Below are 24,288 nucleotides of genomic sequence, written 5' to 3' on the forward strand. Positions count from 1 at the left end.
TTTAAACCGAACAAAACTCAGTTTTTGGTGTTTCCTTTTCGATTTCCCCCACCTGGGGTTTGTTTCCTCCAAGTTACCCTCGCTCTTCGTGCCTTTTCCCATACTTCGACCTTTTCTCCCATTTTTCAGCCCTCGAGGTTGACTTTTAGGTTGACCTTTCGCATTCTTGCCCGTTTTTCACATTCTCGGCCATTTTCATGCTCCTTTTGAGATGGCGGACGACATTCCACGTGGTGGGACTCCCCCGGAGATGGACGTGGACCCCGAGGTCAAGCTCGTACCTCTTCGCATCCGGCGGCTTACAGGCCGGCGATACACGTGTTGCCTCCCGATGGCATCTGCCACTTCAAGAGCTATGCGCGGGGCGCGCCACTGGAGCTTTTGTTGCGTGAGCCAGAGTCACATCTGTCTTATGGCGCTGCTGAGGTATATTCTTCCTCTATTTCATTTTCTGCAATGCAGAACATATAACTGCGATAGTCGATTCTGTTCTTTAACTGCTTAACTCAGACACACTGATACATCACATGTTGTAGTTCACTGTGAGCACACCCACACCCGATATCTGTTTAAATCTGAACACATGCACACACGCTGCATTCTCAACTGAACAAGTCAAACACACTGATACATCAAATGCTGTAGTTCACTGCGAGCACGTCTATACCCGATATTTGTGTAATCTTGAACACATGCACATACGCTGCATTCTCATCAATTCTGAGCGCATTCAACACTATATTTTTAACACTACTTTGCAATTGTTTGTTTTGAACACAGGGAGATTCCCATGCCTTCCGAGGACATGGGAACACCGTCACCTGAGGATGGTACATGGAGCTGCCCAATGCGGTCCGCCACATTGTCGACTGGGCCGGCTTTGGGACTTTCTGCATAAGACTCTCGCACCTCACTGCGAGTAGGCCCCTTCTTGCTGCTTTGGTGGAGAGGTGGTGGGACAGCACCGACTCCTTCTACCTTTCTGCTATCAGGGAGATGACGATGACTCCCTTTGACTTCTCCATGCTCACAGGCATCGGAGTAGGGGGGATCCGATCCCCTTTGATACAGATATGGACGAGTGGGACGCCGCTCTGCTATACTTGCTTGGCACTTAGCCACCTCTTGCCCGGGCAGGGTTTGTGAGGTATTCATGGTTCGAGGATCACTTCCCGATCTAAGCACCTACTCTCAGGAGGAGGAGGAGGAGGATGAGGAGCAAGATGCTCGTGGCTTCATCATGTTCCTGCTAGGGACCACGCTCTTCGCCGACCGGACGAACACTGTCGCCCTTTACCTACTGAGCACTTGTGGACGTGACGCGGATTTGCGGCTACGACTGGGGTGGCGTGGGTTTGGCCACACTCTATGGATATATGAGCTCATCTTCCCGCCGCAGCGAATACTTGCTTGGAGGTTATTGGCGAGCCTGGGAGGTACATTTTTCCTTTCAGCCTTTTACAATTTTGCTTTACACTATCTGTACACCACACACACTGCGCACATGTAATCTGCTTTACACCGACTGCACACTACACACACTACACAATACACTTCACATGCTGCACAATACACTATACACACTGCACATGATTCAGATTTCTTCTTTTTTCTGCATTCTACTTTATCTGATAAGCATACTGATATTTGCCCTGTTACACTCTATAGTTGTGAGTGTATGCCTACTTCCCTAGGCTTGCCCCTGTGCCAGATGAGGAGATCTCTCTCGGTGTTCCATTCTCTCACCGCTTCGATATGAGGTGCGAGTGGAGGCCATGGGAGTCTTTCATGTTCTTCCGCCGGTACTTCGACACCATCACCGCCATAGAGGTATGTGAAACTTTATAGTTTAGTTAAGCTTTGCTTTACATTGTACTTTCAATAGTAAATAACAAACTGTATATCATATATAGATCACCTGGCAACCCTGGGCCCTATTGCCGAAGGCAGTCAGAAATCAGTACACGGGCGCTTAGGAGACTGCCCGATTCAGGGTTCTGCTAGAGGGCCTAGTCTGTCGGGCTTGGTACCTAGGCGAGCGTTTCTTGCACCAGACCTTGGGCTTACCGAAGCAGATAGTCCCAGTGCCACCTCCTACCTACATGAGGCACACTAAAAGATATACCCAGAGGAGATGATGGACTTCACGATCGGCTGGGACTCAGAGCCCTTTACAGACGAAGGTGACTACACCGAGTTCATCCAGGCCTATCTAATGCGGCCTCTGACTGGTGCTCACCGAGCTGAGAAAGAAAGACCTGTAGTGCCAACGGCAGGACTAGAAGCATCGAGGGCACCTCAGGCCCGTAGCAGGAGTGGGTCCTAGAGCTGCCCACCACCATGACATGCCGAGGGCAGGGTGGGGAGATGTATCAGATACCCATCGCTCCTCCTCCGGCTGATCATGAGCTTGTTGGAGTTCGCGGCTCGACCCCGGTATGTATTGCTATACTTTGCATTCTGTACAGTCATTTCATTTCATTTGATATCCCGCAGAATACTAATGATTTCAACACTTTTGCAAGCCTCCATCAAGTATACTAGTCAGTCTCTGGAGCTGACGGCTTTCGTGATGGGGATGCTGCAGTGGAGCATTGACCTGCTCACCATCTACGGGATCCTGGCAAGTTCTTTCAAACTTAGTCCCAAAACATTGCATATTCTGCTCCACGCATGATCTGACGCATCGCATTACCAATACGGCACCCGATACACTGCATTGACATACCACTCATGGCACTGATACACTATAACTCACATACTGCTCACAGCGTTGCTCACGGTGTTCATACGTTGTACTCATGCACTATATTCGGTATTCATACTCTATTTTACGTAGCATAACTGATGCATTTGCCATTTGTCCTCTTCAGGCCCCATTCCAGATTCCAGCCGCGGGAGGTACTCCAGCTGGACCATCTGTTCCTGCTCGAAGAGGAGGAGGAGTCAGGCGGAGGATGACTATCCATAGCCGAGGCAGACATAGGTGCACCCTTGCTGAGAGCAGTTCACGAAAGCCTTCCCCTGATGATTCTAACGAGGAGGCGACATCATCCCAGGGCGACGCCAGAGACAGCTCAGATTCTGACTATGGAGATGGCGGTGGTGACCCTGAACCCTCGTCCAGGAAGAGGACCAGGACCGACTCCCGCACTTGAGATGACTGATATTGATCCAGACTTTCTATCACTTTTTCTTCTTCTTTTCCTTGTTCAGACATTTGTTGCTTTTCTCCTCTTCTTGTTTTGCTTTATTTTTCTTTTTACTGGTAGTTTGAGCACATTATACTGCCTCAGGCAGGTTTTACTTTCTCAAAATTATGTACTTTTTGCAAAAGACATGATGAAATGAAACAGCTGTTTTGTTCAAAAAGTGTTACATTTATACATTTTATGCATCGCAATGCATCGCATCGCATTACATAACAATGTAAATGAGATTTGAACTTTTGTTTGAAAATTAAGCACTTGCATCATAATAATCAGGTAGTAAACCGAGTAATGACAAAAATAACTTGATAATCAAAACAAAAAACTACATAAGCTAACCAAGTGTAAATACAACTCGATGAGCAAAGCAAAGACTTAAAGAATGTGAAATACAACTCGATAAGCAAATGTACAACAACTCGATAAACAAATCGAAGTAATGCAGGCGCGACTTTGCATAGTCATCATCAGAAGGCATTGGAAGTGGTGCCAATCACAAGTTCCCAGCATGTTCCAAACATAATCAGCTCAGGGAACAAGAATAAAGGCCATCGGCCAAAGGGAAAGGTCACCGGCCACAAGAAATGGCCATCGGCCAACATTTTTAGCCGATTGGCCAAAAGAGATGGTCAGTCAGCACTATTTTTGGCCGATCGGCCAAAAATGGCAAGCACCTCCAGAATGTTGACACCTGTCTTCTACTCAACACCTTATCTTCTACAAAAGCCATGGCTTCATAGTTTTCCTCATTTCACCATTGATTTGCACCAAATGGAAGAGTTTCTTGCTCAAAATCTCACAAATTGGATTGCCAACTTAGATGGCTTGGAAAGGCTAAATTTCCGGGGTTTTGGCATAAATGCATATTCACTTTGGGTCGCACCCCGCTGCGTTTTCCGTTCCTCTATGCCATGGCAAGATTTTGGAATCTGGTAACATACATCTTTAGTTTTGACGGTCACGAGATGTGTCCCAATTTTGAGGATTTCCAAGCTTTAATGGAATCTGAGCGTGATGAAGAAATCTTGCCTCAACTCCAGTTTGGCCATGTCCAAGCCTTAGGAAGGATGTGCGGTCTTACTTTGCATGACGCTCGGTTGTTAATTCGCGATGGAGTGCTGGACATTCCGAGCTTGGTTTGTCGATTTTCTGATGCCGGTGATCGCGGCGACTGTCATGGGCAAGATCATCGGCGACATGCACTCTGCTTATGCATGCTATCTCATTTCTTACTAGCCCCGGGCTCCGGCGGGTTTAGCACTCATTTGATTGAGGTCGCTGACAGCTTGAAAGAGGGCAAAAGTTGCATCGCCATGACATTGGCCGAAACATTGATAGGCTTGGATGCTTTTCATCGCCGGGAGACGGCTAGGTTTGCGGGGAGTCCACTACTATTGCAGGTAATGTTTCCCACCCAATCTTACATGTGTATCTCACATCACTCGGCCCTCAGGCTCAGTTTTTCTCTCAAAACCTTCTGCTCACTTTTTCCTCTCAACGTACATCTCTCTATTCTTTATTCTCTCATTTTTCATCCCTCCCCAGGTGTGGTTGATGGACAAATTGAGAGTTGTGGACTCGTGTCTGGCATATTCGACTCGCAGCTATTTCTCCCAACAACGTCTAGTCGATGCTCCAGATGAAGAATGGTGGTATAGCTGGATGTGCAATTTGTCCGCAGATCGCATTGCTTGGTGCTGCCCTTGGCTCAATTTACCGACAATGAGCTACAACATGACCCGTTAGCCTGGGATCCAGTTGATTGGCCTGACACACTGCGTGTTTTACTTTCCGTTCTGGTTTCGGCGCCAGTTTGGACATGATTAGACTTGCCCAGAGGAGGGGATTGAGTACCCCGCTACATTTCTGGTCCGAGGCGCGCAGCTAGCTCGGTATGTCGCAGCATGGAGGACGAGAGAACTTTTGGCTCCACTCCTACTTTCAGCTACACCCTCTCTAATGAGTGCTTAGATTGGCTCAATGAAGAGGCACAGATCGGGCCCAGCTTAGCATCAGAGACTTCGACCAGCTCTGGGAGAGGACGCAGGAACATCTGACTATGCCCTAAATTTATTTGCTTTAATTAGAACTTTCAAGTTTTCTTTGTGAATGTAATGAAAAGCAACTTCAATTTTGTATTCAAGAGCAAGAGAACTCCGTGTTGAAATCAATGAAATTGAAAGTTGTGGTACTAAAATTTTTTCGTTTGGTCCAAAAATGGTCTAAGTTGTAAAAAAGATTAATTTGAACAAAATCAACTTTTATTAAAACTTTTCAAAACCATTTTCGATATGGATCAGAACTGGACACGCTTGAGATCTGTCACTGAGAAGCACAACCCCGGATTCCAGTAACTGGAAAGTTACCCCTAGTCTGAGTAGCACTGCACCGGAGATCACGACCGAGATCTTAAATACTGAATAGACAAAGATGACCAAGGCGATCACATGGACAAAGTTGATCGGGGAAGTGTTTATGGCTGGACTTCAAGATGAAGTTGTCTACGTATCCTAAAGATGGGAATCAAGCCTTACGTAGTTCGGCTCAGGTTCACTCGTGTATTAACCCTCACCTTTTACGCTCTAACTTTTGCCAAGGTCGCCCTTTGGGGTTTTCAACCTTGCGAGCTCAGTTTTTATAATTTCAAATTTTCTATGCTCTAACTTTTGCCTAGGTCGCCCTTTCGAGTTTTCGGCCTAGCGAGCCTCTCAGGGAAAGTATTTTTTCAACTTGCCTATGTCGATCTGTTGGGAGAACCCTAGGCCATCTAGGTCCATTAGAACAATAGCTCCACCCGACCAAATGGATTTGATGATGTAAGGACCAGTCCAATTAGGTCTGAACTTGCCCCTAGGGTCGTGGATGGGAGCTCGGTTGTCTTTGAGCACCAAATCTCCTTCTTCAAATTCCTGGACTTAACTTTCTTGTTGAAAGCCCTGGCAATTCTGCATTGATAACCTTGAATATGGTATAGTGCTTTCAGCCTTCGTTCATCAAAGAGCATGAGTTCTTCGAATCTGCTCTACGGCCAATCTACCTCAGCTATCTGACATTCAGCCAGTACTCGCAACGACGGAACCTCAATTTCGATAGGCGGCCTCCATCCCATAGACCAAGGAATACAGAGTCGCCCCGGTAGAAGTTCGAATTGAAGTCCGGTAGTCCCACAGAGCAAATGGCAGCTTATCTGGCCAGTCCCGATAGGTTTCCACCATCTTCTGCAGAATACGCTTGATGTTCTTGTTGGCGACCTCAACTGCTCTGTTGGTTTGCAGCCGATATGTAGATGACTTGTGAAAAGCCACATTGTATTTCTCCAACAAGTCAATAACTTCCTTCTTGAAGTGGGAATCATTATCTAAAATAATCTAGTTTGGGGCCCCATAGCGACAGATGATGTTGTTCCTAATAAACTTTGCAACATGCGACGCCTTCAACACCGCATAAGATTGGGCCTCAACCCACTTTGTAAAATAGTCCATCGCGACCAAAATGAACTCATGCCCATTGGACCCTTTCGGAGTGACAGCCCCGATCACATCAATCACCTAGACTGAAAATGGCCACAGCGAAGTCATGTTGTACGACTTTGATGGCGGAATGTTCATGCAGTTTGCATGGATCTGACATTTGTGGCATTGCCAAACAAAGCCAATACAATCCTCTTCCATGGTAGACCAGTAGTAACCCTGTCTGAGAATTTTCCGGGCTAGCATCACCCCATTCATGTGCGCTCCACACTCTCCTCCATGGATGGCCTCCATCAAGCGCTTGGACTCTTTAGCATCAACACACAGCTTATGCATCCTGAGATGACCTCTCTTATACAGTTTTCCCCTGCAGATAATGAACTGAGAAGCCATTCTCTGAATTGCCCTTTTGTCCTTGGCATTTGCCACTGGTGGATACACCTCTTTTTCCAAGAAGTTCCAGACATCGTAATACCAGGGATTCTCATCTTGTACCTCATCTATGACAGCAATCAGCTCGTAGGCCAGCGCAAATTTCTGTTCGATGATGATCGGACACATCCGAATTCCAAAAGTGATGTCTATCATAGAAGATAGAGTTGCTAGTGAATCTGCGATCCTGTTGTTCTGTCTTAACAGATGAGTGAAATTTAGCTTCTCGAACCGAGGAATCAACACATCCAAGGTCTGATGGTAGATTCTCATCTTTTCTTCTTTGACTTTCCAATCTCCTTTAGCTTGAGATACAACCAGGTTCGAGTCCTCGATGACGTCCAACCGTTTTGTCCCTAGTTCTAGGGCAGCCTCTAAACCAGCAATACATGCCTCATATTCTGTTTCATTGTTCGATACTTTGAACTGGAGTTTGAATGCTAGAGGAATACGAAAATTGTCGGGTGCTATTAGCAACACCCCTATCCCATACCCGTATTAGTTTGACGCTCTGCCAAAGTACATCATCCAAAATTCTTTTTCAACATGCAGAATGGCCTCGTTTGGGAATAGGTACTCAACTGCTTCATCCCCTTCCATTGGGTGATTGGCTAGGAACTCTGCTACCGCTCTCCCCTTTACTGACTTGCGCGTCACATATTTCAGATCGAATTCGAAAAATAGAAGCAACCAACGAGCTAGCCTACTCGTAAGTGCCAGTTTCTCGAAGAGATATTTGATGGGATCTAATCTTGAAACCAACATTACAGAGTGAGCTAACCGGTAGTACCGCAGCTTTCTGGTAGCCCATACCAGGGCCAAACAAGCCTTCTCCAGTGGAGTGTAATGGGTCTCGTAATCCAGCATCTTTTTGCTCAGGAAGTAGATAGCTCTCATCACCTTGTCCTCAGACTCCTGTGCAAGCATGCAGCCCATTGTAGTTTCAGTTACTAAAAGGTACAAAATCAACGGTTTCCTCGGCTTAGGCGTTGACAACACGGGTGGGTTCTGTAAGTATTGCTTGATCTGTTCAAAAGCAGCTTGGCATCGGCCGTCCCATTGGAACTTCTTTCCTTTCTTCAGGAGACCGAAGAGTGGTTCACAAGTCAAGGTTAATTTAGCAATAAACCGTCTTATGAGTTGCACTTTACCCAGAAAGCCTCGCACCTCCTTTTCAGTCCTCGGCGGTGGCATTTCTAAGATGGCCTTGATTTTGGAAGGGTCGACTTCAATACCTCTCTGTGTAATCAAGAACCCCAACATTTTTCCTGCTGAAACACCAAACGTATATTTCTGAGGATTCAGCCGCAACTGAAATTCTCTGATCTTTTTGAAGAACTTTTACAAGGCGGTGTAGTGGCCCTCTCTTTCTTTGGACTTGACAATCATGTCATCCACATACACCTCAACCTCTTTATGGATCATGTCATGTAATATCTTGGTCGCGGCCAGTTGATAGGTAGCTCTAGCATTTTTCAGCCCAAACGACATTACTCTGTAACAGTAGGTCTCCCATAGGGTGGTAAAAGCAGTCTTCTCCCGATCTTCGGGTGCCATTACAATCTGGTTGTAGCCTGAAAAGCCATCCATGAATGAAAGCAATGCATACCCCGCAATGAAGTCCACTAACTCATTGATATGCGGCAGAGGAAAGTCGTCCTTCGGACTGGCTTTGTTCAAATCCCTAAAGTCCACACATACCCGAATTCTGCCGTCTTTCTTCAGAACTGGAACGATGTTGGCCAACCAAATTGGGTATTCAGATACCAGAAGGAACCCTGTGTCAATTTTCTTGGTGACCTCTTCTTTGATCTTGATGGCCCAGTCTGGACGAATCCTTCTGAGTTTCTGTTTGACAGGTCGGGCCTTTGTGTCAAGAGGGATCCGGTGCTGTACAATTTTAGGATCGATTCCAGGCATGTCTTCGTAGGACCATGTGAAAACATCTTTGAAATCTTTTAATAAAGTGACTAAGCACTCGCGCTCCTCCGAAGACAACGTGGACCCGATCTGGACCAACCGTGGGTCGGGTCCTTCTTAGTACCAACATTAATTTGGATGATTTCATCAACGACCGATTTTACAAACCTCTCATGCTCTTGTTCTAGCAAATATTTCAAAACTGGAGGAATTTATTCCTCGTCGTTTTCATCAAAATTTTGAAAGTCTGAATTAATACAATAAATCAAAGGCACCGAAAAATACTCAAAAGCCACAGCCACTTCATTCCTATTAATCACTTCCAAGTCGCATGGTTCCTCTGTTACAACAGACTCAAAGGACAAAGAAAAAGACAACCTAGACAGGACTGTGGCATCCGGGTTGTCACCCCTAGGAATACCGGACCCAGACCCAGACGAGCTGGAACCTGATTCTGACTCACAAGACTGGGTGGAATCGGATTCCGGCTCACTACCTGACCTGGTGTTGCTCGATAAGAAGCCTTCCTCGTACTGCCAAACGAGGGAAGGTGCAATGGATGCATCCAAAATGTTTGCAGATGGGCTCGCAGTCGCTTCATTCCCAATCATGGACACTGAGAGACCATCCCCTAAGCACTCATGTATGATCGGAGGATCTGATAGTAAACAAGCCAGTGCTACCCCCATTTCAATCTCGGTGCTCTCGGAATCCACTTCCTTACACTGCTCAACCTCAACTGATGGGTCTGTTTGATCCTCGGCAACATTATCCCCGGACAACTGTAAGTCGAAGAAGATCTCAAAACCTGGCAGACGTCTTCTCTCGACATTCAGCCATGGCTCTGGGAAGCCATAGAATGGAAAGTCTTTCCCCTCCTGGACAAAGAGTCCGTTTAGGGTGCCTTGGATAGGCCGATGCATCAACTCAAAATGCCTCCCGGTCTGCTTGGCTCTAGCTCTCCCACCCATTTCTTTGCCCTTTCCTACCAAGTCCTCCTTAGTGGGCAGATAACCCAAACCAAAGGTATACGAGTTATGCAGCACTTCAGCCGATACTGCAATACCTTTTCGGCCATAGTTTCCTAATCCCATCGCAGGGATATGCTGGAGCTTATTCATGAGGTACACCGACTGTGCACTGACATATAACCCCTCATCAACAGCCAAAATGTTCTGTATGACCCGGGCCTCGGCTAGGGTAAATCCTAATAAGAACACATCCTCCGTGCCATACTCGATTTCCAAAACCGATGTAGGCACTTCTAGCGGCGAGTGGATTGGCGAATTCCCAAAGACAGTGGCCACCCCTTTCCCGTGGGGGTATTTCAACATTTGGTGCATGGTGGAAGAGACCGCCTTCACCTGGTGTAGCCACGGCCACCCTAAGAGTAGATTAAAGGTTGCGGGAACGTCCAAGACATGAAAGTCAACCTCGTGTTATCCTGGACCAACCTGAGTGTGAATCTTCACGGTCTCCATCACTGTTCTGCTTGTATTGTCAGAAGCCCTTATCAGCTGGGCAGTTGGCACAAAGTCCGCAGGCTTCAACCCGATTGCATATGTCACCCTCGACAGGTACATGTTAATGGCGGATCCTATGTCGACAAGAACTACCAGTGTCCATTTACTCTACACTCGACAGAGATGTAGAGAGGTTTGTTGTGGTTTGCACCCTCAGGCTGTAGCTCTTTATCGGTGAAAGTCAACGTCGGGGAAGCTCCTCCCGGAAAGACCAGTCCTACCAGCTGCTCAGGCGTGGTGTCTATTGAGAGTTTGGCTTTGTCCATTGCAGATAGGATAACTTGTCTATGGACTCGTGAAGCCATAAGCAGTCCCCAGATGGAGATGTCTGCATGTATCTTCTTAAGTTGTTTTAGCTCAACCTCTTCTTCGAGTAGCTTTTCTTTCTGCTTGCCTGCCTCCCTGTCCTTCCCGAATGCCTCTAGTTGATCTAGGTGTGGGGGTTTAAAATACCGCCTGCTCCTAGTCATGTGATCAACTTTGCCAATGTACAAGGTATCATCCGACTGGTTACTCCTCTAGTCCTCATCTGTGTGGGCAAGACGTAGGTTGTCATTTTCCCACCACATGCCATCGGCAGCCAACAGACACCTGTTCGGCACCGTCATAACTATTCCTGTGCCCACAGCACCTTCCGTTCCCATGCCCGCAGTATGCTCTGCTCCTGTGCACACAGCACGTTCTGTCCCTAAAGGGGCCTTGGCCTTTCCGGCCCTCTCAGAATCCTCGATCCTTTCCCGCTCAGATTGTTTCAGCGTTGCTTGCTGTTCAACATCTCCTATATTCAAATTGCCCAGATCCCGAGTGAAATTCTTAACACCGGCGCTCTCCGGCGATGCATCCAGCTTCCCAACCCTTCCGGCTACAATTGATGTCCCCGTCCCTAACGGACCTTATTCTAGCTGAGGTTGTTCAACAACATCCGGTTGGTCGTCAAGCCATCCAGTAGACTCTGCTGCCCTATCCAAATCAAACCAGTTGACTGTCACGTCTCCTGGATCTTGCTCGTTGAAAAACTGAAGGTTAGCAATGTCCTCTTCTAGTTCTGCTAGGTCATCCATCCCTTGATTAAGTCCATCTTTACTGCGCAAATCTCTACCCCCAGTGGCAATTCCATATTCGGCCTAGCCTGGCCTTCTAATATAATGTAACCGCTCAGGTTGTACCTAAAGCTTGCAGACCTCTCAGGTTCTATACTTGTATTCTCACCTACCTCTGCAGTCGACCCACTTCTATCATTGATAGCTACCACCACCATTTCAGGCTGGGTTTGGGAGATGTCCAACATGCACAAGTCAGTGTTGTCAGGAATGAACACCTCTGGCTTGGGTAGGTGAAAAGGGGTGATATATATACTAGTGTCGTATGAAACAACCCCAGTTTGGATCATATTGATGCGTTTGAGAGATGGAGCTCGGTTATGTGGTGGAAGAGGGTTAGTTGTGACATTCGGCTTCTCTGGAGGCACGATCACTCTGTTGTCGACGAGATCCTGAATCTCGTGACGCAATCTATAGCACTGGTCGGTGTCATGACCATGATGTTGGTGAAATGCGCAGTATTTAGCTAGGTTGTGAGAGGGGGGAAGTTTTTCTAGAAATGGTTGTAGCTCTAGGGGCTTCAAGTGTCCTTTCCTGATCAAAACCCCCAAAGCCTTAGACAAAGACATGTATAGTGGGGTAAAGGTTCTTTGGCCTCCGGGTGGAAACTTGGTTGTTTGTGAGCTACTTCCAGACGCACCAGTGAATGGTGTAGTTGAAAGGGTTTTTGGGGTTGTAGTAGTGGTGTCCATACTCATATCTGAAGCTCTAGCAGCTACAGCACTGCTTATGCCTGCATTCGTACTGCGGTTGAATGTCCTCTTGGGCTGTTCTCTCTCATTATCAATGAGGCCCTGCTTCATAGCGTCTTCGATCTGCACCCCTATCTCATGTAAATCTGCAAAGCTGGGAAGGGGGAGAACGATCATCTTTTGCATAAGCTTGGGCTGGAGGTTGCGCACAACCATCCGAATCTGATCTTTGTCAACAAGCCTGATGGTTATCATCGAGGCCTTGGCCCTCCACCAGGTCACAAAATCGAAGAAACTCTCCTTCGGCTCTTGCCTAGTTGTTTCAAGGTCACGCGTTGTGACCTCGATCTGTGTATTGTAGGAGTATTGAGCTATGAAGGCCTCGGCCATCTCCTCCTAATTTCTCTTGACAGAATCATCTAGTTTTGCATACCAAAGGGCCGCTACACCTGACAAGGTCCGGCCAAACAAAGAAAGCTTCTGCAATCTGGAGAGGCCCATCGGCCTTAGGATATCTGAAAATAGCCGCAAATGCACCATAGGATCTCCAGACCCATTGAAACGGTCTATGTGTGGCATTTTAAACCGATCTGACAAGGTCACAGTCGAGTCGGTATACCCATCCTCAATATCCAGAATGGACTTCACAACCTGAGATTTCATAAACAACTTTTCAAGCTTGCTCACTTTTAATGCCGTGGGGTCCACCTCAAACTCAAAGGGGGAATCCGGTAGGTTGATAGGTGTTTTGGATAGCTGGGGTAGGATCGGGGGTGGAGTCGGCTTGATTGGAACGCCCGTATCATCCTGGATGAGTGTTGTCTCCCCGAGTATGGGAACTCTTGGTGGGGGAGGAACTTGGTGTGAAGCAAATGCTCCGGTTTGCTGCTGTAACCTGGCGATTAACTCTGCCTGTTGGGCCATGACCTCGGCCTGTTGTTTGGCAAATTCTGCTTGACGAGTAGCGTCCTGCTGCATAGTTTTCATACTTTCCTAGAGCTGACACATCATCTCCTCCATTCCTGCCATGTTATGTTGATCTAGCTGAATAACTGGTATATCTGTCCCTACAGTAGAAACTAAGACCTCAGCCTGACTATCCACTGATGGGGTAAACCACTGATCTGGCGACCGCTGCACCAATACACTGCGTCCTCTCGACCTCTGTCTGGTAACCGGGAGTAAAGAAAGGAACACTGCTTGTCCGTTTATCAGATCCCTAGATCGATTAAGCCTGTAACCTCTAACCCAAAGTGCTCCGGGGGATATCTTCCTGGTCGGAATCAATGGTGCTAAACTACCTTGCAAAAAGATAAATAAAGCATAAATAAGGAAATAATGAACAGAAAAACAGACAGCACAACAGCTTAAATAAAGATAACACATAGTTGGCCAACGCAAGCTGAATAAACCATTCTCAACCACTAATCACTATTCCCAAAATCACTGGCTCAAAATCTGAATCTAATACTCGCAAATATGACTGATTCTCAAAACATTGATGTTGATGCCCGCAGGCCTGATACCCAAACTTGCAGACTGACACGTGCATACCTGTAGAGGCCAACTCAAAAAGCACTTAACAAGCAAGTAAGCACCAAAACACCCCTATGTTGGGGTAGGGTTTCCCTATCCTATTGTCAGGAGCTAGGGTTTCACTACGTACGCAGCGGTTTCAAACAACTTACGATCGGGTAAGCAACCTGTCTTAGCTTGGAATGGTCACTACGAATTTCGAAATGCACTAGGTCGAATGGTCAAAAAGGGTGGCCCGGTAAAATGAGGGTTTGTGTTCCCATCGCGACAAAGCCCACAACCGGTCAGCCTTATGGTACGCTTCTCAAAGTGGGCCTCCGGCAAACTGTTCAGGAATAGCATACGACAAACATGATATCCTAGGCGCACCAATGCAAATGCAATGCAAAGAGACACATAAGTGTAATCAAAACAAGATATCATGAGTTCGAGTCAAGTTCTCTAAATTCCCAGCAGAGTCGCCAGAAACTATAGACGCGCACGTAGGGCTTTGAGCTACTACAGTTCAGACTCAAATGTCACAATTCTGAATCTAATCCCGCAAAGTGCAATGCGAGACTAATAAATCACCAAAGAGTCCAAATCCGACAAATTGTTTTGGAAAGTTGATTTTTAAGAAAGAAGTGCCAAATATGGACTGCTTTGCCAGATACAGAGTCGCCACCTAAATATTTTATTTTGGGGGAATTTAGGAAACTCTGGCTCGTTGCTTAAGGCCACGTATCCGTCATCACCAAAGTTGCCTCGGCTCGGGAACTTGGGTACGATTGGAGAAGGTCATCTATGAGCACCCCCGCTCGCCTGATCAAAGATCGGTCTGTACTAAGCATGATATCTTGTTTTTGAAAAGATATGCATTCTTGTTCCAGTTATTAGCTAGAAAATTATTATGTGATGCGCACAACATACAAGTATAGACCGGATCGCCTAAATTGGAACAAAACATTTCATGTTTCTTTATTTGAAAATGGTTTGATGGTGCTACTCGCATGTAGGCTAAGACGTGGATTTGCCACCCTCAAGTGGGCTTAGAAAACATGATTTTGCCACAATCAAGTGGGCTTAAAACTCGCATTTCGATGAATTGTCCCAATTCAGGTAATCCAACCTTCACCCATAGGCATCCAGGCAGTTATATCACTTAAGCAAATAGCCTCATGGCAAGCACGCTATCATGGAAACACTCACACTCATGCATGATGCTAAAGCATAAACGCTTACCTAGTACTCCGAGCCAAAACAATAGCTAGTTAGTAATCAATGCATGATCGTAGCTTATGTTAAGATGGCTAATGCAGCACAAGCAAAATGCAACTAAAAATAGGCTCGGCTAGTCTAAAATGGCATATGAGATGCAATTTGATAATCATGTATTCAAGTAGGAATTGAAATACAATGCGGTTAGTATGATGTGCCGAGTCCGGTGCATGCAAGATAGATGAATGATGCAAACATGCAAGCATAAGGGTGCTAAATGAAATATGCCTAAAACTAACCATCGTAAGCGGTTAAGTTAAAGAGAGAAAGAAGTGGGGTTGGAAGACATGCATTACACCCACACACATGCTTATTACAAAATTCGCCCTCTCGATGGAGGGTCCGAAAGAATAATACAAATTGACTAATTGACAAACTAACTAGCTAATTAATTATTACATAACACTTAACTAATTAAACAGATTAATTGAGCTACTAAAGCGGTAAAGAGGCCTCGGGAAGAGGGACAAATGCATGCATGCTCAGCTCTGCTCGGAAATCTATCGCCATGCTAATGCTGCCTCTGTTTACACTGCTCTGCACCTCTAAAAACTGCGCAAGTCTCAAGGATGCTTCTTAATCACCTTCTGGGTGCTGTGAGAGGCCATCGGCCAAGGGGACCTGGTCATCGACCAAAAGTGGGGCTCTCAGCCATAAATTTGTAGCCGACCAGCATTGAAGATGGCCGACCGGCCATCTCTTCCTGCAGAATGCTATTTCGCAGCTGCAGAGGACAAACAGAGCATGACAATGCATTTTCAAAGCAATGTGTGCACAACCACCCTTCCTATCATGTCATGAACTCAACGGAGTACGGTTCTCGACTCTCGGGCCATCAATCACGCACTTCAATGCATGATGGCCCAAAGGAGCCAAGTGTGCAAATCAATATGGAATGAATGCACAAAACACATGAATGTCTCACACTCTATCATGTTGGATCAAGAGCGTCGGCGACTAAGGATTGAGGCATGTTTCGTCACTTCAAGTGCGAACGTTCTCCTCACCTCGTGTTTGGTTTGACATCCCAAACCAAACACAATGTAATGCAAGCAAGTGTGCTAAATACAATGCAACATGGAAATGCAATGCTATGCAATCCAAACATGCCAAATGCAATAGGACTCGAGCGTGCACACAAGGCTAATGTAACAAGCATGCCAAATTCAATACAATCTAATCAAGCATGTGACAAAATACAAACTAGCAAGCATACAAAATGCAACTTAAACGCACAAACATGCAATGTAATAGGCATGCGACAACAATTCCAACGGCAAGGATGCGTCAACATACAATGCGATAAGCCGCATGATCCATGGACTTACACTGAAAATGGATAGGCCTCAGCCACAACAAAAACAGTGGCCAAAATGATGAAGTGATAGAATGAAATGCACAATGGTCCAAGAGTTAAGGCATAAGATCACAACACCCAAACATGAGTGAGGGGTGACAATCATGGCAGTATGGTGACACCATAAGCTCTGAAATTATGTTATGAGGGATGCCAAATTAAACACATAACACAAGCAAGGCATGCTAATGGACTTCAAGTTCAAAGCTAGCCAAGGTACTTGGATCATGGTCATATCAACCAAGCCCCAAAGGATCAAACTGACCCAAAATAGTCCCAAGGCAGGCCAAAATAAGGCTAGAACATGCATGGGGTGAGGCCAAAACATGCTAGTAAGGTGAGCACAAAACAAGAGGCATACAAGGCCAAAAGGGGCAATTGCACTACACCTATTACAACCAAACATGGCATGACTTAGGCCAATAAAATCAGAGTTATGGCATGTTAGAATCATCCCAAAAACCCACTTAGATGGCATCCCAAAGGCCTAAGTATGATGGCATGCACAATGACCTATTCTTAACGCATGAAACACAAACTAACCAAAGCATGGAATAGGTGATAAATGCAAGTGTGTGATCATGGAACATGGACTGAAATCACATTTCACACGATGCCAAATCATGAAAATACTTCAAGTAGCACATGCTAATGAACTCAAGGCATAAAGCTTACAAGCTAAAATGAACCAAGGCTATGCAAAACAATGCATGCATGACCAAGACAGCACCGAACAGAGTTTAATCATGGTAAAACACGACGGAAAGCTCCTTGGAGGCGAGCCAAAACATGCAAGAATAGTGGTCCAAACACAAGATGCATGTTATGCAAACATGCAAGATTACTCTACAAGTATGTGAGGCATGCAAGATGCCATCAAACCAACATGGAATAGAGTTAAGGCAGGTCCTAGAAGTCACCAAAAAGTGCTAAAATAGAACCAAGACATGCTAATTAAACATGCTAACATTATAAGCCATTTGTGTTAGTAAAAGAGAGACAAGGAGAGGGGGGTGTCCCTCTCCTATACAAGACTCCAAAACCACTTCTCCACCACTGACAATTCTCTGGATTTCAGTGGTGGAAAGGTCAAAATAAGATGATCTCAAAGCTCAAAAGTAAAGACACAAAACAAGGCCAAACAAGGCCTAAGAGGGGGTAGACAACCCCCAACCAAAAAGTGACCTTAAGCAACTATAACAAGCATACAAAATCAGCAATTTTTGTAGTTTAGAGTCATGGTTGAAACAATATATAAGTGTGTGTAAAAACTTAAGCAAGAATGCGGTATCTAAAGTTTAGAATCTCACCTTTGAAGAACAACTTCAAGAACACAAGACCATCGACTCTCTCTGATCAAAACCAGCTCAGGAACCTTCATATCAACCTTCTAGTGCTTCAGCAACCAAGGATAGTATAGTGCTAGGTGTTTGTGTGCAATAGTAAGAACAAAACACACTTTTGATCTCAAACACACATACAAATCTAGAGAGAGGAAGATATATATAAAGAGATAGATATCTAACTTGTATATTAGATTTTTAGAACCCTTAAGAAGGGAGGAGGAGCTCCCTTCTTATAGGAATCCAATTCCAAGGCTTCTTGGAGAGCTAACACAAGGTGGAAATCCCTCCATATGGAGGGAAGGAATGGTGCATGCCAGCTGTGACAGTTGGCATAAAATATCTGCCAAAAGCAGATGGAAAGGGGTCAGCCAGAAAATATGGCCGATTGACCAACAAAGGTAGTCGGTCGACCAAAACCATTGCCGATTGACCAACACCTTTGGTCGATAGAGAGAAAAAGGGGCCGATGGCCTCATGCCTTGGCCGATGGATTGAGAAAATGGCCAACAAGCCACCCCCTTCCCTTAAAAGCAAAAACACAAGTGTTTGGTCCATAACCAAGCACAAAACAGACAAGTTGAGAGATCTTAAGGCAAGGCGCGCGGCCAAGACCTCCGGGAACTCAAAATGAACACGAACATGGATGATCATTGAATGTTCAAACGATGATGTCCAAGTCTTGAGGACGGTCAAAAATGGGGTGTCTACACCCACTCATTTTGTATCTGGCAGTTTCTAACCGGGCTGTCAGTGCTGTACTGATAAAGGAAGAGCTGGGAGAGCAGTGGCCAGTATACTATGTGAGCAAGACAGTGGTTGACGCCGAAACACGCTACCTTCCGCTGGAAAAACTCATCCTAGCCCTAGTCATGGAGGTAAGAAAACTAATGCATTATTTCCAAGGGCACAGCATTAGGGTGCTAATAGATTACCCCCTCCGATCAGTACTACATAGTGCAGAAGCATCGGGATGCATCTCAAAGTGGGTTCTCGAACTCGGCCAGTACGACATTCAGTTTCTATCTAGAACCTCAATCAAGGGATAGGTGCTTGCCGATTTTGTTGCCGAATTCACCGGGGCTCTTGTCGACTTTAAGTTTGATGAAATTCGACCTAAGCCGAACTGGAAAATTTTTGTTGGGGGCATTTGGCAGTTATACTGTGATGGATCCTCCAATTAGCGGGGCAGTGGAGCCGGAGTAGTAATCATGGCTCCCGATTGCGCAATAATTGAGCAGGCCATCAAACTCGGCTTCGAAGCGTCAAACAATGAAGTCGAATACGAAGCCCTTTTAACCAGTTTGCGGAATGCACATCTTCTGGGTGCTCGGCTTCTACTTGTATTTTTCGATTCAAAACTAGTGATCAACCAACTAAAAGGGGAGTACACGGCAAAAAATGACCATATGGCGGCTTACATGAAAACGACTAACTCCCTGCTGGCAAAATTTGACCATCATGAATTGAATCAGATAACATGTGATCATAACACTCACGCAGATGCCCTGGCTTGCCTAGCCTCTGCCATTAACTTAGAGATCAAATGGACCATCGAGGTGGGTTTCATCCCGGAGCCAAGCATTGGTCATTCAGAAGAAATCCAGGTCAATGTCATAGAATTTGGACCGAGTTGGATGGATTCCATTGTTGTATTCCTGTCTTCCGAACAGCTCTCAAATGATAAGAAAGAAGTGCACAAGCTAGGAAACAAAGCCCTGCATTACTACTTGGATCCGCAAGGAAAGCTTTATAAAAAATCCCTTTCTGGTCCATACCTAGAATGTGTGCATCCGGACAAAGTCGAAGAGTTTCTGACTAAAATACATGAAGGCAGTTGTGGCACACATTCTGGCGGGCACTCTTTGGCCCATCGAGCTATAACACAGGGGTATTACTGGCCGACAATGAGATCTGATGCCGAATGCTATGTGAAAAAATGTGAACAGTGCCAGAAGTTCTCCCTGTTAACCCATCTGCCTGCTGAAGAGTTAAGCTCAATTACCAGTCCTTGGTCGTTCGCCCAGTGGGGACTTGATATCATAGGACCATTGCCAAGGGCCCCAGGGAACAAGCGATACTTGACCATCGCGATAGATTACTTCACAAAATGGGTCGAAGCGGAGGCATTAACGCAAATTCGAGATGCTGATGTTAAGCGCTTTGTATGAAAAAATATCATAATACGATTCGGCATTCCAATAGCTCTTATCTCAGACAATGGCACCCAGTTTGATTATGGCGTCTATCGAGAGCTGTGCAACAAGTATGGTATCCGGCCTTACTTTTCCACGCCGGCTTATCCCCAAAGCAATGGTCAAGTCGAAGCCTCGAACAAATCTATCTTGGACAGCATCAAGAAGTGATTGGAGAAAGCTAAAGGCAAATGGGTCTGTGGGGAAGTGGTTTGGAAATGCTCTTCTGATCTTGGGGAACGCTCGTGATCCTCTTCTGGTCACCTGAAAAAGAATAAACACTCCGGCCGGGGGTGCCAGAATTAGCACTCCGACGGGCAAGTTAGTATCTACACTTGAGGATGTTTGTATTCTAAGTTAAGCACAGTAATTCTCACATACCTCTTTCTGGTTGATGTTTCTCCTATGTATATCTTTTCTTTTTTGGGCCTCGGGATTAGATCCTTTTCCCACCTCGTATTGGGCACATTTTATGACTATCCGATCTTCACTCGGCCCCTTGCTCAATCGGTCATTTGGCTGAGTAAGGTTGGATTTGAGCTTTCGAGCTCATTGCCGAGTGCTTCGGAATATCAACTCTCCCAGGTTTGATTATCCGAAATCTCTACGACTCCCAATAATCGGCTCCCACAATTGCCTCCCAAGCACTCCACAATCAACAGTTGGCTGGAGTGTTTGGCTTTGAACTTCGAAGAGTCAAAGCCAAAATTCGGTGGCTGACCGTTTCCCAACGCAAATGTCTGTGCACACGCTTCTCGGTTATTATTTCAACTTCCCGCCTCTTCATACACTTCAATTTAGTGTGATTTAAAATTTCGACGTCTTTTCAAACGCATACATGCTTTTAAACACTCGTTGCTGGACTGCCTTCCATACTGCCTCTGCAACTTCCTACTCTGCTCTATCTCCTTCGCCTCTTGTAAGTTCTTTCCTTCTCTGCTTTGTTTTTAGACTTATCATAATCCTTTTGGCTGGGGGAAATGGCGAATCATTTAAAAGATCTCCTTTCACCGCATTGAATTTCTAGTTTTTGATGCCATTTTTCCATTGTTGATGACATCCATCTGTCATTCGTGACAGACGGCACCCTCGATATGGAGAGGGTTAGCGAAACCACGATCGTTTTACCTCTTCTATCAATCGTAGAGGGTGGGGTCTGCTTCCCCCTTCACCCACTCCTTACGGCCGTGCTTTGTCACTGGAGGTTAATCCTTTCCCAACCTAACGTCAACTTCTTTAGGATCGTGATGGGGATTATCACACTAAACTGCCGCCTTAGGCTTAACCTTAGTATTCCCGCTATTCGGCGTTGCTACACCTTAGCCAAGTCCTCTGGTCGGCACGGGCATTATTTCCTTAGGGCCAAAGACACCAACCATTAACTAGTGACTATGCTTTCTAGCTTTGGGAAGCAAGTCGGTGATGTTATGGTCGTCGTCCAAGGAAATTGGGAATTCGGTGAAGGTGAGGATCACCTTGATCGTATTCCTAGACGGAGGGGCAAACCAGGTGGCTGAGTGTTTACTTTTATTTGTTTACTTGTTATATTTATAAAGCTTTATTTTCAGGACCTCACGGTTTTGCTTTTATAGAAAATAATTTGAAGAAAGTGCTGACCTCGACCGACGACGCCATCCTTTCAGAAATCAAGATTGTGCTCAAGTATTTCGGCCGATGGAGTCTTTAGAAGCAGGGGAGGTCGGCCCACGTTTTGCTCCGCTACGACCCAACTTATACAACCTTTTCGGCGTCCAAAAATATCCCAATTCGGAGGGTGAAGAGTTTCTTACTGCCCTTATCTTGACTGATTTCAGAAATATGAGGCAAATCAGTTGTGAGGGATTAGATTCGGAGCGGCCGGAAGTAGCTGACTCCGCCGAGTCAGACCAATCTGAAACTGAGGTTGATGAGGCTTTGAAGTTAGCATTTGAAGAAGCCAGCCTCAATTCGGCTGATCCTCCGTCCACTTCGGGTCGAGAAGACCGTGCGCTTGACGATATTTTTCATAGTCTGGAAGAGACGCCCTGCAGAGGTGAAACCTTTTGTGCAGGCAAGTGTGCAGGCTGAGCAAAGGTTGGAGAGACGCCCTGCCGATGTCGATGTTGGCTCAGAAGAAGACCGTGCCGACAAACGACCTCGCTTGGATGAGTCGGATGTGATTGTGCCTTTTGTTATTCAGCCCAAGATAAAGAATACACCGATCTCTTGCGATGCTTCGTTGATCAAAGATCGGGCGGTTGCACTCAGTTTGGCGACGTCTGTTTCGCTGCCTGCTAACAAGGCGACTTTCCGGGCAGAGCCTGATCTGGTTGAAATTGGGTTGGCCGCGCAATCGGCTCTTTTGGTATATATCTGGACTTTGTCTTTTCTCTTTACGCAAATATTATTTTGTTCTCAAATTTCTGTTCTGCAAGCCATCGGAATGATAGCCGACATGGGCCGTCGCTATCACGATGCCGTCGAGCTAATTGCCCATTTACAAGCAGAGGTTGAGGGCCAAAGGAGTAGAGCGCAGTCAGAGGGTGCCCATGCCGAGGCTGAGGTGAAAAGAGCCCGCAATGCCGAGGAATTGAGATCGGTCGCCGAGAAGAGAGAGGATGCGAGCGATGATGCGCTAAAGTTGGCCCAGGAGGCGATCTCTAAATTGGAAACTGGGTTGGAAGATATGAAGGTGGTGAAGGAAACTGTCGACCTGAAGGCTTCCAGCGCATTCGATGCTGGGAAAAAATCAGCTTTTGATGAATATGTAAACGAAGTTCCCAAGTTTGAGAATCGGGGATTTAAACACGGCTGGCTCAAAGCCCTTGCTGCTGTTAATGTGTCATTGGCTATGCCAATTCCGTATGAGCAAATGGATGTTAAGCCACTGGAGTCTGACTCTGAAGGCTAGCTTGGGCAGCTCTTGTTTTTGTTTTAGAATTTGCCTGTAATTTTCAGCTTTTTATAGCCTTTTGTTTAGTAATTTTCATATGTAAAATGGTTACAATTTGTGCCCAATTTACTTAATGAAAATTCACTTTGCGCTTTGCTGTTACTAATGAATGGAATTGTTTGGTTGATATTTTGGATGAAACGTTTTGTATCCTTGCCGACTATCTAATTAGGCCGTTTTAGCAAGGCAAAAAGTAGTGCATGAAGTGGCTGTGGCACATATCAATCGGCATGGGGCCAAGATACTCGACCGGTTAGATTAATAAATCTGCCAGTTCATGGACTTCAAGGCATTCGCCTATAATTGCCGATTAGATAATTAGGTCGTTTTAACCAGCCAAAAATTGTTGCATGAAGTCGTTGTGGCACAGATCAATCGGCATGGGGCCAAGATGCTCAGCCGGTTAGATTAATAAATCTGTCCTTGCCCCAGCCAGTTCATGGACTTCAAGGCATTCGCCTATAATTGCCGATTAGATAATTAGGCCGTTTTAACAAGCCAAAACTTAGTGCATGAAGTGGTTGTGGCACATATCAACCGGCATGGGGCCAAGATACTCGGCCGGTTAGATTAATAAATCTGCCCTTGCCCCAGGCAGTTCATGGACTTCAAGGCATTCTCTCATAATTACCGATTAGATAATTAGGCCGTTTTAACAAGACAAAAATTAGTACATGAAGTGGCTATGGCACATATCAACCGACATTGGGCCAAGATGCTTGGCCGGTTAGATTAATAAATCTGCCCTTGCCCTAGCCAGTTCATGGACTTCAAGGCATTCTCCCATAATTGCCGTTTAGAGTGCCAAAATCGTTAATGAAATCGCCTCGGGTTCGCTGCCTACTAACGAATAAATGGGGTGAGTTCAAGCCGGTAGGTCCACTTATTTTTATTCAGACTCGAGTTAAACTAGCTTGGGGTGAGAGCGAATGTCGAACAGGTTGTTCTTCAACAGCAGAGAAGAGGGACGAACGCTGGCTGAGCTAGATATTGTGATGAATCGCAACAGCGAGCCTGTGCGTTTGGGGGAAAGGACTGCCAAGGAAGACAAAAGACGTCAACCTTCAGGCCGTCGAAGCAGATCACCCCGAAAAGAGAAGCATCGACGGTGAAGCGCCCCGTGACCACAACCGAGGAATGAGTCAGATGCGATGCCACGACCATTGAGTTTTGCGATGTTCGTGGGAAATAAACCAATGACTGAGGTAGATTCCATTGTCAAGGATCCGGGCATAGCGGTCGAGTTCGCTCGACAAATCTTTCCACCGGAAGTCCAACAATTGATGGTTGGACAACGAGATTTAGAAGTGTTTTGAGAAGGG

General features: G+C 45.9%; 1 pseudogene; it reads right to left on the bottom strand.

Moving 5' to 3' along the window:
- The window catches only part of LOC145803591 (serine/threonine-protein kinase WNK1-like), a 53,714-nt pseudogene that overhangs the window by 13,699 nt on the left and 15,727 nt on the right, over positions 1 to 24,288 (bottom strand).

Source organism: Camellia sinensis, chromosome 12, assembly GCF_055761805.1.
Source record: "Camellia sinensis isolate YWXY chromosome 12, ASM5576180v1, whole genome shotgun sequence".
In the NCBI taxonomy this organism is placed as follows: Eukaryota; Viridiplantae; Streptophyta; class Magnoliopsida; order Ericales; family Theaceae; genus Camellia; species Camellia sinensis.